The sequence below is a fragment of the Aphelocoma coerulescens genome, chromosome 1 (genome assembly GCF_041296385.1).
Source record: "Aphelocoma coerulescens isolate FSJ_1873_10779 chromosome 1, UR_Acoe_1.0, whole genome shotgun sequence".
NCBI classification, from domain to species: Eukaryota; Metazoa; Chordata; class Aves; order Passeriformes; family Corvidae; genus Aphelocoma; species Aphelocoma coerulescens.
The window spans coordinates 44,392,349-44,405,880 of NC_091013.1; the positions used below are offsets into that span (position 1 = coordinate 44,392,349).

The 13,532-nt window shown below is 34.6% G+C and overlaps 1 long non-coding RNA gene across 2 annotated transcripts; it reads left to right on the forward strand.

The window, feature by feature from the left end:
- Positions 1-1,106: 1,106 nt before the first annotated feature.
- Positions 1,107-5,993, forward strand: LOC138118508 (uncharacterized). Of its 2 annotated transcripts, none has more exons than XR_011155174.1 (3): positions 1,107-1,208; positions 1,793-1,858; positions 2,010-5,993. It is a non-coding gene; the product is annotated as an uncharacterized lncRNA (long non-coding RNA). The 2 variants fall into 2 exon arrangements; XR_011155175.1 differs by having other exon boundaries at positions 4,426-5,993.
- The last annotated feature ends 7,539 nt before the right edge of the window (positions 5,994-13,532 follow it).

A 13,532-nucleotide genomic window follows, 5' to 3' on the forward strand; every position in this document is an offset into this window, starting at 1 on the left:
AGTTTTTGCCCATATGTCTTTGCTGTATCTGGCCATTCTCACATTTGTAACTCCCTCTCAGGTAATAGTAGACTTCTGTGAAATTACCCCTTAGCCTCCTCTTCAGGAGACTAAGCAACCCCATCTCCTTCTCCCTGTCTGATGCAGAACACGCAATCTAGACACTTGATAACTTGGGTAGCCTTATGATGTATCTCTTTCATATCACAAAATTCCTCCTGAATTAGGGACCTCAGTGCAGTATTCCAGAGGTGTCATCACCAGTGTTTGCACATCACTCAGGCTTTCTCCTTTTTCCACACTCTGCACTTCCCCAGAGAGCAGGCTGGGGTGGGCAAGAGACTGGGAGGGGGCAGACCTGAAACACCTGACCTTGTTGTAAAGTATTTGAACCTTAATCGTCTGCCCCAGCCAAACCATTTTTAGTTATTTTTGCCAGAGCCCTCAGAGTGGGACCAGGCTGGAAGTACCCTCACTGGCTTCACCTGGCCTTTCCACCTTCAGCTGCAGCACATCAGCCCCAAGAGGGTTTTTAAGCTCCAGTCTGAAGGTTTGAGGAGAGGAGTAGGAGAGGTGTGGTAGGCTTGTAGCTGTTTCATGGCCTTTGTTGTCTGGGTTTCCTGGACTAACTTGGCTGCTGATCGCTGGATGGGTTTTATTGCTGCCATTATCTCAGCACTGCTTGCCTGGATCTGAAGCCCCACCTGTTAGAGCCCTCAGGAATTCATCAAGGACTGACAGGTAAACTGTGCTAAGTTGGGAAAGAAGAAGCTGAAAAACTAAATACCAAGACAGCAAGGAATAGATAAAAAAGGACTGTGCTGCACTAGATTAAAACCAATTGTATCATCAGAAAAGCATGTGAGGAGCTCATAGACAAAATAGAGAAACCAATCAAGCAATGTGAGATCTTGTGCACGGAAGTTGCAAAATGTATATGTACTGCATTATGTAAAAGTTGTAAAATGTATAAGTAGAGTAACATGTATAATCAAGTAAAACGTATAAGTAGAGTGATGTATATATGTATAAGTTGTATAAGATAAGCAAGTGAAATGTATAAGTAAGCAAAGTGTATAAGTAAGGTATTATGTGTGAACACAGGGGTATTTTAAACAATAAGAAGCTTCTGTGTAATCGTATTGATTCGTTGTTTAGAAGGCATGAGTTCCTGCAAGACCTGATCCACAAGACTTCTCACTTCCAAGGCAAGGCTCTCCTTCTACTTTTCCCCTGTTCCATGGGAGGGAGGAGGGAGTGTGCAGCTGTATCAGTGTTTGGTTGTTAACTGGGACTAATGCACTGGTCTCCAAAACAGTAGTATCTTTTCATATAGAAGCTCTAATTAAATTAAAGACACAAAGCATTATCTGACATTTTATTATTTAGAGAGATAACTGAAAGATTTATTTAAGTAAATAAAAGCAAGGTACTCCAAATTAGTAGGACATATATAACTGTAATGCAAATGTTTTCAATTTTAAACCATTAATCCATTATTTCATATTTACATTGAGACAATAGGGATCACAATCTGTTTTAGTGCCTCTGGACTAACAAATTCCATCACAAAGGGCTTCTACCATCTTGTATGCAGAAAGCTAATAAATTAATGCCTTCTGAATCTATGTAGGGTATGAAACAGGAGTAATATAATGTTGATTTTTTTTTTTTTATAAATTCTACCAGGACTTTGCAAGTGTTAGTTTGGTTCAATAGACCTATATTTGATATCTATCTTAAGGATGCTTTGTTCTTCACAGTATTTTTCATTTGTTATATTGAATCTTAGGAAACTGTGAAGTCTGGCAGGTATCTTCTGTGTCACTGAGTCTAGCATCCAGCAGGGAAGTGGACTGTATCTTTTCCTGAAAGGTCAAATACTATTAAAGCACCATTGAATTTTTTTGAGAGTCGGGGGGGATAATTATTTTATTTCTGCAGTTGAATGCAGTACATGAAACCACTACTTTACACAAGCTATTACATTTTTTTTACTTAACTGGTAGGTCACTGTGAAAGTGCTGATTTGATGATGTGAAGACAAAGCATAACTTTGGTGGAGAGCTTTCCTGAGTTAAAGGAAATCTTAAAGGATATAAAGAAAGCCCTATGTCTTTCTAATAAACATCATCCCCGGTCCTAATACAACATATGTAAGTTTCTGGAGTGTGTGAGTAAAGGACAGGCAAAGTCAAGAGACCAGTAAAAATGTCCTAGGGACTTTGTATACATGTAGCTGTATCAAACTATCATCCTCCTAATGAGTGTTTTCCCTTTCTTTTCCTTATTTTTGAGAAGGCTGGTCAGCTACAGCTAAAGTTTAATCCACTAGATTAATGAGATCCTAGTTGCGTGATCAAAAGAGGTATGGAAAAATAACACAGTAGCTTTATTTTACAGGTGGAATTTGGTGATGTATCTTTTGACACACAGCATACACCTTAAAAAATCGTATAAATTCCCTTTAATTTTCAGTATTCTGAAGCTATTCATTACTACTGGCAGGTTTCCAGTTTCTTTAGAATAATATACCTTTAATTCTTCAGCATTTATTTTCCCATTTTTCTCTTGAAAATGTTTCAAAACCAATTCTTAAAAAAATATATATTTTCCAAGAACTAGAGTGTGAAACAATTTTCCAAGTATTATACAGCTGAATGACATTCCTAGATATGGAAAAGACATACACAATGACTAATGGCAATGGTTTTATGCAGTTAAATTATGTAAGACTGTTAATATGATAACCCTAAGTGACTTCCAAAAAAAAATTATGTATTTCTTAATGGGAAAAAAAAAACCAAACAAAACAAATCCCTTCTAAGCCAAAATATTCTGTGAATCTGAAATCCTCCTTTGCTTAATTAAGTTGCAAACATCATTCTTCTTAGACTACAGACTTTTATTTTTTAGACAATTTTAATTTCCTGCTTACATTATTCCTTTTTGTGCTGAAGTTAATATATTCATATTAATATTTAAGAACTCTGCAACTGATAAAAAAGCAGCCTCCCAGAGAAAAGTGTAATTTTGCATAAAATGCAGTGGATCATCACTCTGAGTCCTGTTTTAAACTTTATAGGTTTTTAGTCACCCCAATGAGATAACTAGAACTATAGTGTTTTGAATGTAATTAATCCTTATATCTATATATGCCATTTATAAGCAAAGGAAGTTTAGTGTGAAAATTAAGAAACTATGTAGCAGTTTAGGTAATAAATTTTTCTTTGCTAAAACTCCCACCAGTATCTGAGACCTTAGAAATTTGGGGATTTTTACTTACATTATGAACTTTGGGCCCAAGTCCACCTTGGATAAACACACATCTGTGATTTCCAACATCTACCAGAAACTCTGACAGCAAATACATTATCAAATTTTGCTCTGTGTGTCTGCATATGAAACATCAAGTTCAGTGTTCTACATTTGGCTCTGGTACCTTTCATTCAACCTTATTAAAACCAAAAGGGTCACTTCAAATTAATGACTCCATAAATTTGCCAAAGGATTTCTTAATATTGTGACCAGGGAATGGCAGAATGTGAAGGAGTGATTTATGAGAGTTGTTCTGATATTGCAGTAATGAATTATCTGCACAGATAAACATGACCAATTGCTTTACCAAAGGAAAAAAAATTGAGAACAAATCACAGTTAAAAGCAGATGAGTGCAAATTAGATTATGTTATCTTTATTTCCCAAACTGAGTGTAACATGAAACCAGTAGATTATCTGTCATTCCTCAGACTGTTTGACAGCTTCAGATAATATATAGAAAAAACCTCAAAATTTGGGGATTATGTCCTGTTTGGCAGAGATCTACTCTATGTAGAAGCTCCCTGTAAGGAAGTTGCAATGCTGATCACTCAGAGAGAATCATAAAAAGTCTGCTAAAGAACTAAAAGTATTCATTTTATCAAAAGAAGATAAGTATTTTCTAAAAAATAAAAGGTGTCATTCATAATAACTAGTCGAAACACACCATGCTGAGATACTTTGAAGAATGCACAAGTAATAAATTTATTCAGGAAAAAAAATTGCCTAAAAGTTACATGTCAAAACAAAAAAGAATGATAAAAAGAGTATTTGAAAAGGAAAACCACATATTTACATGAGTTCTTCTCATACACTGTTTCTTTAAAATACGTTATGAATTTAGACAAAAGATACCCAAAGTTTTTGCACTTTTAATATGAATCATGAAAATAGAAAGAAATAGATTGGACGGGATCTTCACAAGTCAGTTAGAACAATCCACTACTCAAAGCAGATCTGGTCAGATGAGATTGCTCAGGGCAGCTTGGGGCTACCTGTTCTAGAATATGACTATCCTCATTAGAAAAAAAGGAAAAAAATTGTTCATATTTTTCTTATATCTGTCCCATATTCTACGTTGTGTGTGTTAACACTTACCCTATCTCAGTGCAACTTTGGAAAGAGTCTGACTCCATCTTCTCTGTGTCCTCTGATGAGGTAATTGTAGACAGTAACCAAGAATCCGGAGGCAAGGCTGAGGGCTGATCCCTCAGCTTCTGGCTATAGAATGTGCTCCAACCATGACTATCCTGATGACCTCCACTTGACTTATTTTAGCACATAAAAATGCTTTTCTCCATGGGGAATGCAAACCTGGATCACTCCAGATATGCTGAACAAAGGGGAAGTATCAAAATCCTGGTCCTGCTAGTGACAATCTTGCTTGTGCAGACCAGGATGTATATGGCATGTGAGTTGCAGGCTCATTAAACTGAAAGACACATATTGTTAGCTGGTGATTTATTTTCTAAGGTAATGAGATGGTGGAGCCTATATACATATATACATGCACAAAAATTCTGCAGAATACATGTGTTTTATGATGCAGGCACTTGTCCTGCTTCAATTTTTTTTGGTTTTTTTAATACATACAGCTAAGCAATTTGTGAGTGACCAGATCATCTTGTAATGCTCATTCTCACTGCAGTAGAAACATGTCACTATTTCAAATCTCTCAGGAAAAAAAAGTGAAAAAGGAAAAAATGCAGAATTATTTGTATCCCTGTTTGGATGAGAAAGATGGAAAAAACTCTTAGCAGAATAATCTTTATATTCACATATGAGAGCAGCCTTTTGAGTGAAAAGGACTGAGTCAAGTAGGGACTGCACTGTATTTTGCATACGAATTATTTTATTTTTTATTCTTTCTTCTCTATTATCAACTGCTTCTCCTTTTTTAACTCTTTGCCACTAATGCATTAAAAAAAAATTTAAAAGCCACTGAAGATTTTGCTACTGCAAACTTTTACACATGTAAGGGATAAAATATATACATGAATAATTCAATCTAGGTGTCTGACAGCTATGCCTATAAAGACATATTCTCTACACTTTACTTCATTTGAGATTAAGAGGTTTATTTAACCATGGTATATTACCCTTAAAAGTAGCTCAATAAATTGCTGAGGTAAAAAAACAAATAACTTGGTTCGAGACAAGTAAAGTGGTAATTTAATGTATGAAGTAATTAAGCCTGAAAAATGGAAAGAAATACAAGTTTCAGAAGAAAACACAGCTGAAGGGAATCATCTCTTTAACCGGCTCTGCTGATCGTATTACTAATGCTGGTATAAATTTAATGTCTCCTATGTTACAGACACTTGAATTTTCCTGATTTCTTACCATGGAAGAATATATTGTAAATTTTCTGGGTTTTCCAACTGACCTGTCACAGCCTGATTAATTTATACCTATTTCTTCTTGTGTCAGTGCTGATAGTTATTAATTCTTTGCATATTTATAGAGATGAAAAAAAAAATATGTCTCCTAAGATTTTATGTTTCTATGCTAAACTTTCTGATTTGTCTTATTTGGTAGGTTCTTATTTTCCTGAACATTTATGAATTTTACAATCTGTAGAAACTTTCTCTAATGTTAAGTCACAAGAACTGCACACCATATTTACCACTTCCTTGTAAAATGTCACTGGAACTGAATTAAAAAGTTATACTTTCATACTTTGGAGTATAACTGTATGTTTCTACCTCTTCATTATCTAATCTCTTTATGATAAACTTATACGTCTCTACTAATTTTAGCTGTTCTTAAAATTACCTCAATCTACACACTTCCTTTACATTTTTCCCATTTGATGAACAGAAAATCTATTACCCAATTCTGTATTACTTTTGATGATAGTTTATATGATCTCCAGATGCAGACAGGTCAAGATCACATGAACATGAAACACATTTCATTATTTACCCCACACTACCTTTTCCTAGTAATACTGACATTTTTTCATATACCTGGTATTCTTGAATAGGATATTATGTAAATAATTACAATCACAATAACAAAACTAAAAACTATGACAAAACTCAAAACTGAATCTAACAAAATGTTTCTAATTGGACTGGTAACACGTCAAGGGGAAATCCCAAATAAAAGGACGTAATCTCTTATGGAGCTTGCATATGACTAGGAAGAGTAGGAGTAGTGGAAGAAGTAACTCTACTGCTGTTAATTGTTTGTAAGTATTATGCTTTTCAGTAGAAGTAGCATATACATTTTCAATTTGTTAAATGAAATAGATACTGAAACCTAGGAGAACTTAATTAGTGTGTTTTATTTAGGAAAAGACACAAAATATTTTTAAATTTGGTTCTTGTATCAAAATCATTTTTGAATATAATTCTCTGAATTTATGTATATATCAGCAGAATTTCTTTTAAATCTTTATTAAGGCAACAACTGAGTTAATCAAAACAAAGAAATTGTCTTCTATTCATTAGCAGAATAAAGTTTGTTTCAATGCAGAAAAAAACCGCAGTGTTGCTGAGCAAGCAAAATTCTGGGTGTGAACAAGTGTGATGAAATGTCCTCTTATACTGAAATAAATTATTTCAAAACATACAAAATGGTACCCAAAGTAAAGAAGTTAATTAGTAGAGTTGAGTTAATTATTTAATTGATTAGTAGAGAAATTAATTAATTAGAGATTTTGGTACATCCATCATGAAAAAAATTACAGGATATTCTAGAAGAAAATAAATAATACTCTGTTGTATTGGGGTTCATATACTGTAAGAAAAACACTTCAGAAAAAAATAAATTGTTTAAAATAAAGGATAGCATCCTCTAGCACTAGAAACACAAGTATGCATTCTAGTAAAGTGCTTACTTCAAGGGCAGATCAAAAAAAAGTGCTGTTTCAATAAGGTGAATCAAAATTAAGTAATTTATGATGGCAATGTTTTAAAGTCAGGTCTTGAGACATAATCTAGTTAGTGAGAAGAAAGAAAATCTCTTATTACAATGAAAACTGATTTGAAGAATTGCAGGAACAGGAACAGAAAATCTGAACTTATCCGTTCTTGAATAATTCCCTCATTCACAGATCAGAGAAGTAACATACAGAAAACATGACTTAGAAAACATCTAGGAAAAAACATTGCTTCTATTGTAAGAAATAGCTGCCATAGATACCATGCCGCAATGATCTAAAGGTTTGTACAGCCTAAATTGTGAAAGTGTGGTATGCAAGGCCTTGAATCCTGGTTCCAGTTTCTCAGGACAGAAATTCATTGCAGCACAGCTGTATTTTCTTAGCGTTGATTCTGCTCCGCAGTGCATGCATCAGGACACGTGAATGCAGTTTGGAAATTGCTAAGCATTAATCTAGACTCCCGTATTCGAAGCAACTCTTGCTAGCAAACACAAGATCAAATGTCTCATCAGTCGTTTTCCTTTCCAGCTGTAGGATTTACACCTGTGAAATACTCTGTAGGACATATTCCTATCAGAAAAAGGACCCTAGCTACTGACTTACATAGCTGTGGAATTTTAATTCATCAGTTAAGGTTGGATACTTAAGCAAATTTTCTCCTAACATTTCATAAAAGTAAGAGCAGCTAAATATATTTTCTCACATCATAGTGCTTTCACTTATTAATTAACAAGTACAAAGCATGAATATTACTAGCTGAAAGGATTTGTGATGAGTCATAAGGAGCTAACAGTTTCTCTATCTGGTTTTGCCACCACCAGAAATCAAAACAGCTCCATTGCATGCTTCTCAAGACTGACACAAAAGACATCTTTTCCACACTGCTTTCTTTGGAAAGAAAAAGGCAAATAGCATAATATAACAGATCATTTTGCTTGTTGAGAATACTAAATATGAACAGCATATTTTCACAGTAGTTGAAGTCATGGAATCAGAGAATGGTTTGGTATGGGAGGGACCTTTATAGTCTCTCTAGTCCAAACCCCTTGCTACATGATCAGGGATCTCCTCAACTAGAGCAGGTTGCTCAGAGACCAGTCCAACCTGACTTTGAATATTTCCAGGGATGGGGCATCTACCACCTTCTCAGGAAACCTGTTCCAGCATTGCTTCTTGTCTGCTTGCCTGAAATGAATTCAATGTTTTCTTCCTGATCTATGAGTCAGGTCTTTACTGGGCAAAAAGTGTCATAAAGCTATGGACTTATGCAAAGCTGACCTAAAGTAATACTGCCAAGAGTATAGCTCTGGACTGTTAATGGAACCAGGAATAGTCGAGCATCTTATCTTTTTAATCCTTTTTAAAAGGAAAAGAAAGAAAAAGGAAAAGAAAGATAAAAAGAAGAAAAGAAAAAGAGAAAAAGAAAAAATAAGGAAAACAAGAAAGGAAGAAAAGAAAGAAGACCAATATAACTTTTTTCAATGTAGCCTCCTTTCCAATAAATCTTTTGGTTACACATCTTTATTTTATTATAGGCACCTGCTATTGAAGTTGAATTGATACAGTCATGAATACCTTTTATTTCCATACTTACATGAATAATATTTCTATACTGCAATTTCCATAAGCTTAAAGAGATCTTTAAGGCTATGACAGGATATCACTTCTAAAAAATTGATGGGGAAACACTGAGGAGCTTGGGATGCAAAGTCCCAATTTAATATTCATTATGCAAAATTCAGAGTTAACCCGACATTGTTGAGATTGAGTTTATACAAATTTCATGACATTAATATGAATTCTGAGCACAAAGTTAAAATAAGACATTATCCTTTGAAAAAGAGGATTCTATAGTCGCAAATATTATATAGGAAATGGGATGAGTTTTGTTGGGTTTGTTTTTTGGGGTTTTTTTCCTAAAGAAAACCACATCACTATTTCCATGAAAAAATTAACTGAAACAGCCCTTTCACCGTAATCACAGTTACTCAAAAAGAAATGAGTAAACAAACAAACAAAAGAAAAAATGGACAGGGAAGGGGACTAGAGAGGGTGCAATGAGAGACTGAGTAATCTTTTTGTGCTGCCCTCACAGTTTATAGCACTATCCAGAAAAGTGTCCCTGCAGGAACTGGCAGAATCTGTGAAAAGGGGATGAATACAGCCTACTTGCCGGGATAATTGTATCACACAATGAGGGATAAATTAAGAAGTTATACATGTGATACACCATCTGTGTCTGTTTTTGTTATTTTCTCCATATACATCTGTTTCTATTCAGCTATAGGGCAACACTCCATCATATTATGCAGACCAGAATAACACAGAAAGTTCAGTTTTGTTGACAAAAAGAAACTTCTCTTCCTAAATATATGGTAAGGCAGCAGAGTAATTTTTGATCAGTAAGCTTTGAAAATTAAAACAAGAGAGTTGATCCAAATATATTCACATTTTATATTTGATATTTATAACTCTGGATGAAAATCTCCAGATTCCAACATGTAGTTGTAACTTCAGTCAGATGCTACAGTGGTAGGTGTTTATTTTTTGGTCCCAGCTGGAATGTAACTGAAATCTGGAGAAAAAGAGAAAATAAATAAAAAAATCTACACTATGTATATACAGAAGTTAACCTAGATATAAAACAAGGAAGAATATCCAATTGTACTAGTGGACTTCTATGATTTTATATCTGATCTCAGGTCCTAGCTGGAAATTGAGCTTGGGGATTTTCCTTAGTGTCTTTCTCACCTACTCCTCTTCTGACCTAGAACCACAGCTTTGACAACTGAACTAGCCAATCAGTACTTGATGTAATTACTGTTAAATAATGTCTCAAAGTAGTTTCTCAGACACTTCCAAAAATGATTGTTTTTATAACTGTTGCTCATGTAGTTTCCATTTTTTTTTCCCTCATAATTTTATGTCTGACTAATGTGGCTCTAAAATTCTTTAAAATTCTGGAGGTTTTTAGATGCAAAAACTATATAATGCTACTTTCAGAGAAAAAAATATAATCTAGTTAAATACAGAAACCTTGCCGACCTGGACAAACAGCATCTGTTTTGGAGTTGCAGAGAAGAGTGGAGAGATGATACGTATTCTTGCTTGAACCAGAAAATACAATTTCATGCCGCTCCTGTAAAATGTATATATATAAAATAGATAGGGTCCTTCTGAACTGTAATTGTGGAAATTGAAATAGAGAAATGTAAGTTCTGTGGCTGGTTGCCACAAATCAGAATATAATTCAGGAGGGAGAAATAAACCAATCAATCCAGAAAATTACTTTTTTTTTTCTCATTCGGTCACTGTGATAAATTCCATACTATCAGGATTATCCTAGTAAGGTAATTCTACCAATTTTTTAGTATTTTCAGATACTGATCTCAACGAGGTTTTAATATGTTCCTACTTAACTTTGGGTTTTTTCCCTCTGAAAAGACCATCTATCAAAATATCCATATAGCCAAGAACCACAAAGGAAGAGGCTCTGACAAGGACTGCAGATGGCAATAGCATGGTCTTTGAATGACTTGCTAGGTCTTGGGTCATTTCTGGGATGTGGTTAGATTCTCAGATGACATTTAAAATAATTACTTCAGTAAATTTATTTCCTTTCACAGCAATGCTCCTATCTAACAGAGCTCAAGATTGAGAGAATTCTTTCTATGATGAACTTGGTTTTGTATGAAAAAACACAAAGAACACAAAAAATAGACCATAACCTGGTTCTTTCAAGGGTTCTGTAATTGCCTTAATGGAAAGCTAAAAGAGGAAGGGTCAGAAAATTGTTAGACCCTTTCTTAACACAGTCCTTATAACCTCTAGTTGAGCTTATTAGCTTTGGGCTTAGTATCCCACTAAACCTAGCAATTAGTGGAACAAGACAATTAAACTTCTATCACCTCAAAATCAATTCTTAAATGTATGAAAAACAGGTAACAGCCCATATTGTACATTAAAATTTTGATTGTAAAAATCATTATGTGTAATTTGAATGCTCATACAATGTCTTTAATTTGTGTGTTTATTTTTCCTGTACTGAGCATATGCTCAGGGGAAGATGGGGAAGGGGGGAGCTTTATCCACCATAAGCAACATGGATGTTGCAGTGGTTCTCTACAAATGACTTGCGAAGGGATGAGCAAACCCATCATGTTAGGGAAAAATAACCCATGTGAATCTACATGCTTTCCCTGAGATACATCCTGGATGACATTTCACTGGTGTTCATATTACCTAGTTTCAAGAATTCACCCTCTTCTGAGAAAAATGTAGAAGGATTGATTATCCTATAACATTCTTATCTCATGAACAAGCAGGTATGTAACAAAAATTTAGAAGAAGAGCCCAGAAGCCTGAGCTCAAGAAAGTAATTTATAAAAGCTCAATCTAGCTTTTACATGAAATAGACATTATACCAAGGGGAAAAAACAATCAATCAATCAAGCACACAAACAAACAAACAAAAACAAACCACCAACCACACACACCTTTTTGGGGGTCTAGCAGCTGTGTTATTGTAAATGCTCAATTGTTAGCTGCACTCCTGTCTATTCCAACTTTATTCCCTGGGCTCTCCTTTTCTGCCTTACATCATTTGGCATTGAGCGTTTGTAGCTCCTAGGTTCAAGATTAATTTAGATATAAATGCTCAGACTGTGACAATGAGGGTTGTATATACTCTTTGCAAAGCATCTTAATGATCAGACCAGTCATTCATTAAGTAGGAGAACTGAGTTCTCATTCTTAATTACAATCCATAGCTTTCCCATCCTAGAAAATTTCCTGACTGGAACATAAAAAACTGACAAGTGGAAGAATATTTTTCAATGTACTTGTTAAAGACAGGATTACAAAAGATAAAAACATTCTGAAACTGTAAAAATGGTTAGATTAGGTTCCCATTTTTGGGTACATAGGTGAGGAATGAGATATTAAGAATTCTGCTCTCTAGTCTTCTAGATTTTTTGTAGTGGGGACTTTTTTCAGTTTATTTTGACTTGCTGGTGTTCGGTTTTTTGGTTGTGAGGTTTTTTGTTTTTTGGGTTTTTTTTTTTGGTTGGTTGGTTTTGTTTGGTTTTTTGTTCGTTTGTTTTTGTTTCCTCCAGTGATAATATTTTGCAAAACATAAAAATAATCAAGTAATCAAAACATGAAAACAAGCATTCTGCTACATGGCATATCCTTACCAATTCATGCCACTTACCAGATTTGTTCTTATCACTACATCCCTTATTGTGTTGGTTAGATTTGTATGTTCTGGTTTCTTTACCCTTTGGCCAGGCAAACTTGAAGGAGCAGACACTTTGCTTCTATGTGCCCTTACACTCAGCCAGTGAGTATTATGACTCATTACTGTCTCCACTTCTTTTAATGTCAAACTGAGCAAATAATTTTGTGGGAGAAAACTTCATAATCACCCAAGAACACATAAATTTTTGGATCAGTAGCACAGATTTAGCTTCAATTTACTCAGTATTTGTACATTACTTTCGAAAATGAACCTTCCAGTATGTTTGGGAGGCTATTTTTAAAGTTATGAGCTGTCAAAATAGATTGATTCTCATTGATAAGGTGAAGCTTAGGGTAACTATTTGGTAGATAGAAGAGGGATGAGGAAGGGGGATATCACCATTTCTACAAAGACAACTTTATTACCAAATCTTCAGACAGATTTTCTAAGAGTCCATGCTATAAATCTGGCTATTGTGTACAGATGATAAAGTGTCAAGTAGAGGTGATAACTCATATGGTGTCGGTGTTTCAAATCCAACAGAGAGCTTTGCCAGTATGTCATATATATCTCTCCCAAACTTTTTGGAAACTTTTTGAGTTTATCTTATACTGAGAATGAAGGTTTCAATAGAAGACTTAATCTGTCACTTGCTATACCTTCTGATTTTCTTGGAGAGCTCACTGTCCCACAGTATTTTGAAAGACCTGAGTACAAAAAATTGTAAAGTCAAATTTATAATTAATCAGAGGTGAAACAGTTAAATTTGTGACTGTACATGAATCTTTATGACTGAAATTTATGGCTACCTTCACTGTAGTTGGGATTCAGGCCACTAGAGTCCAGTTCAATTCCACTGTCATCAATAAACCTTTGGAAAAACAATTGCACTTGACCTATATTGAGGACAGGAGACCAAGTATAAGAAAAGACATTTAAGTGAATATTATAAAATTATTCTATGGAATGACATTTAGAGACCTATGATGGACAGCTTACTGGCACTAATTTCCTAGGAACAGAAGTAGAAACAGAATGAATTACTCAGAGGAAGTAAAAAGCAGGAAAAAAATGTAAAGCAGAAAAA